Consider the following 4,522-nt stretch of genomic DNA (forward strand, 5'->3'; position numbering starts at 1 on the left):
TATTGGGTTTAGCACCTGAAGGTGCATGTGTGCGGAGCTTCAGATGTGGTCTTATATTCAATTTAGTCAATTTCCTGGTCAGCTTACTGGGTGGATGAATATGTGTAGTTAGCAAAAATTCATTAAACTGTGCATTCATGATTTGTGCCATTTTATGAGTATGTATTTTATTCAAAAAATAATTTACTTTAACAAATTCATTTATTGACATTTCCCCGGCAGTCCAGTGGTTAAGACTTCTGATTCCAGTGTAGGGGTTGTGGGTTTGATCCCTGGTCAAGGGGCTAAGATTCCATGTGCCTTGTGGCCAAAAAAAAAAAAAACAAAATATAAAACAGAAGCCATATTGTAACAAATCCCATTAAGACTATGAAATGGTCCACATCAGAAAGAATCTTAAAAAATGTATTTATTATATTGAATACTCAACAGTGGAGATACCATGATAAGGAAGGTGGTTTTCCCAGGGCGAGATTCATCCATTGCATTCCAGATGTAGATCCAAAATCCTTGTGATTTCCCCAAATGTGGAAGCGTGAACTGCATAATTTGCACTAGTTGTGTGTGGGGGGGTGGAATTTGAACAAATAAAAATAAGTAAAAAATCCATTTATATACTGAAAGAGATACAAGTGTTTGAAAGTCCAACTAAAATTGATTGTAACAGTAGCAAATACCAGTTAGGCAGGGTTGAGGAACAGCTTTATTTCTGTGGGCTTGTCTCCTACTGTACTAATTTATGATATTCCTGGCCAAAGACTGGGGTCTTTCCCTGGCCAAAGACAGGGAAACTTGTGTATTGCATTTTATTAACAGTAAAGAGATATATTTAATTTCTCACCTTGTAACCTGAAGTTCTTACACAGTACTTTCGATTTTTAAGTATTTGGGTGAATGATGTAATTTAAAAGATGTATTTTTTTCTGTATGGTTCAAAGGATTTAATTGTATGCTCTCTAATTATGTCACCATTGTGTATCCAAATTTGCCTTCTTTTAAAATTTTGCTGTGGACCATCCAGAAATAAAATTCAGAAATAATTTAAAGATGAACATCTTCATTGGGTGGGGTGATCATTTGCTACTAATATAAATCTGAATGACAAAAGTTTGACTTGGTCAAAATTAAGGAAATTCACAGTGTGACGTCTTTCATCCTTTTTCCAGATCTTTCTCTTATCATATTTTGGTGTTTCTTCATCTGTCCCATGAGGTTGGATGAATCCCAGTAATGACAAAAGTCAGTTCTGTTCTATCGCTGTTTTCGCTCAGGGTCTTTATGCCATGAAACACTCCCTTGGGTGATGTGAATCAGAGAAGCTAAAGGAAAAATAGATCGTGTAGAAATTGTAAAACAGTGATATGTCAGTATAGGCTGCTCCGCCAGTGGTGGAATTGGGCCTTTTAGAGTGGTTAACATTTTGATAGGCAGAGAAAAATAGAAGATATGCAAAGATAGCTTTTGAGGGAATTAGGCTTTCCTGGTGGCTTGGATGGTAAAGAATCTGCCTGCAATATAGGAGACTTGGGTTTGATCCCTGGGTCGGGAAGACCCTCTGGAGAAGGAAATGGCAACCCACTCCAGTACTTTTGCCTGGAGAATTCCATGGGCAGAGCAGCCTGGCGGGCTACAGTCTATGGGGACACAGAGTCGGACACGACTGAGTGACTTTATTACATTACATCAACTTTAGCAGAAGCTGAAAATTTGAAAAAAGCAATGTCACCAGTATTCTAGTTTCACAAAATCTGGGGAACATTTTGATCATCTAAATCTGCAATTTTTTTTTTCTTTTTTTTCTAATTTTATTTTATTTTTAAACTTTACATAATTGTATTAGTTTTGCCAAATATCAAAAATAGATAACCAATGTATGAGTTTCCTCTTATAATTTTTATTTAGGCAGAGACAGCATGGAAAATGAAGTCCACAGGCTACAGAAAACTACTTCAGCTATCTTTAATCAGGATTTAAGTTGGCTTCAAAATCACATTTTGAAGTTGTTTTTTTTTTTTTAATTTTCTACCAGTGATTTTAAAATGCTATGATTTATCATAAACATTTGTCCAGTGCACTGAAAAGACATATATTTTCAGTAGGGCAGAGTGTCCCTATAGTTTCCATCAGAAATGATGCAACTGCATCTGTAACTATTTGTTATACTAAAATTTTGTATTTTAAAAGATGCATTATTCACATTCATATACACCACACTACACACATATTCATTAAATGAATAAACTGACTGAATCTCATAATATCTTATAAACTCTGAAGTAATATTAATAGTCCTTACCTCAGTACTTAGGATTTGTTTTTACTTGATGATAGTTGATACTGTTCTGTGAATTGTAGTGCAAAGAGAAATACATATATCATAAAATACAGCAGATACGGATTCAAAGAACTGCTGATAGCTATTTTTCTAAGTTGTAGAGTAACACTGTATAGGTATTTATGTTAAAAACTTTACATTTAGCAACAAATGAATTTGTTGCTTTGGCATTGCTTAAGCTATTACATAAGGAATTTCATAAAAGAGATGTCTTAATTATACAAAAAATGTATGTATAAATATAATCGTAAGACTTCTGTTAGTTTGTTTGAAGAGCTAATCTGCCTGAAGAAGCAATTAAAATGATTTCATTTTAAGTGTATATTAAATAAATCAAATATGATGGTGTTGTAAACATTCATTATAGATTTATTTTGATATTTGTTCTGCATAAATTACAGATATATGCATAATTTTATCCTTAGACATCTAATAACATTTGATAATCAGGGCACACCACCACGCACTACAAGTTATGATGTTTAGCTAATAAAGTGACTGTTTCATTGCCTGATTTATAAATAAACCAAAGAGATCCATTAGCAAAGCTATTCTCTGGCTTCTTTTGCCTGCATATATCTTTTTTAGCTTCATTACATTTAGGATTTATATTGGTGATTTGTTGACAATTCCCATCAGCCTCACAATTTTTCCATCAGTATGATCATATTCTAAAATATTTGGATTGCATGAGAGACTAATTTCTTTTTTACTTTTCTTAGTTTTGGCCATCTTTATTCAAAGTGCCAAAGAGATATTTCTCTAGGTATTCCAACTCAAAGCCAAGGGTTCCCGGGTGAGGGGGTTACTCAATCTTAGTATGTTATCAAATTTCAAAATAGAGTCCTTGTGCAGTGTAACTTATTGGAGCCTTTCTGGTAAATAAGATAGGAAAGTAAAGAGGATACCTTACATTGAGAAAGACATTAAACTGTGACTCTTCCTCTATTGCGTGGCGTGCTAGAATAAAGATTGTGGTATCTGGATCCAAAGTGGCTATATTGTAACCACTGGGGGGGGGAGATGATGATAAAAATGTAGATATAATTATAGTGACAATATTATTGAGTTATTAAAACAACCTGAAACTATCTAACTCTGGTTTTCATACAAAAAATACATAGTCACTTCATTGCTTCAGCCAGTGTGGTGATTCTATTTTTTGCAGCTGATGCCTCCTAATTGATACCTAATACTTTTTGGTAATATATACATAGCTACTCACACTAGTTTTTATGTTCTCCTTTAATAATTAGCTCTTGGGAAGACTTTATGAAGTTTCACATAGTCATTGTTAGACACAAAAGCACCAATAGGCATACCGTTGAGTATTCTGGATACCTTGATAATTTTTTATGCCCTCATTAGGCAAAAAAAATTCCTATTTTCCTCCAGATAACTATGATCAATAACACTTGAGAGCTTCAATAACTGCTTTCTTTGACTCCTGGACTACTGGTATGAGGAGAACAAAATGGGAAATGGCATTAGGGTTAATTTAAGTGGCATCCCCTACCATAGCTTCTCAAAGAGCATTATTCTTCTCTGGGAACTAGGAACTCTTGGTCATCAGAGACAAAAATTGTGGAGAAGAGAAGCTAACATTTCTCAGGGGAGTCACAGGGAAGGATGATGAGCAGGGAATCTTCTCTTTTCACTCCCTGGTCGAAGATACACCATCACACGGCCCAGGGGCATGATATCAATTCTCTCAAGATAGACCATGTCCATAAGGATAGCAATTCAAACCCACAGTGCTTCCAGTGGGACTATCCACTGGGTCACCCTCTCAAAGAGCTAGCTGTTGTTCTTCCCAACTCCTAGCACCAAGAAAGGGGCACATGGCTTGTGTGTCAGCTTGAGTTTCGGCGATGCTGTTCACCACAAAGGGAAACACTGCTTCAGCTTTTGCATTGGAGAATTTGGAAGACTGTAACACTTGAGTGACACTAAGATCAAAAGATGGCATTGAAAAAGTATGCACTTATGTAACTAGCATGGTGTTTAGGCTGAATGATTGAAACAAGTTTATGTTGTTAGAAGACTCAGCGGTGGAAATTGCATTGTGTGGAGCTTCTGCCAAATCCTTTACAGTAATAATATTTATATGTAATCTCTGATACTGAAGTCTGGTCAATTGTTGTTGTTCAGTCACTAAGTCATGTTCAACTCTTTGCCCCCATGGAC

General features: G+C 35.4%; 1 pseudogene; it reads left to right on the forward strand.

Moving 5' to 3' along the window:
- Positions 1-421: 421 nt before the first annotated feature.
- LOC113896757 lies at positions 422-564 on the forward strand (annotated as a pseudogene).
- The last annotated feature ends 3,958 nt before the right edge of the window (positions 565-4,522 follow it).

The sequence above is a fragment of the Bos indicus x Bos taurus genome, chromosome 7, assembly GCF_003369695.1.
Source record: "Bos indicus x Bos taurus breed Angus x Brahman F1 hybrid chromosome 7, Bos_hybrid_MaternalHap_v2.0, whole genome shotgun sequence".
NCBI classification, from domain to species: Eukaryota; Metazoa; Chordata; class Mammalia; order Artiodactyla; family Bovidae; genus Bos; species Bos indicus x Bos taurus.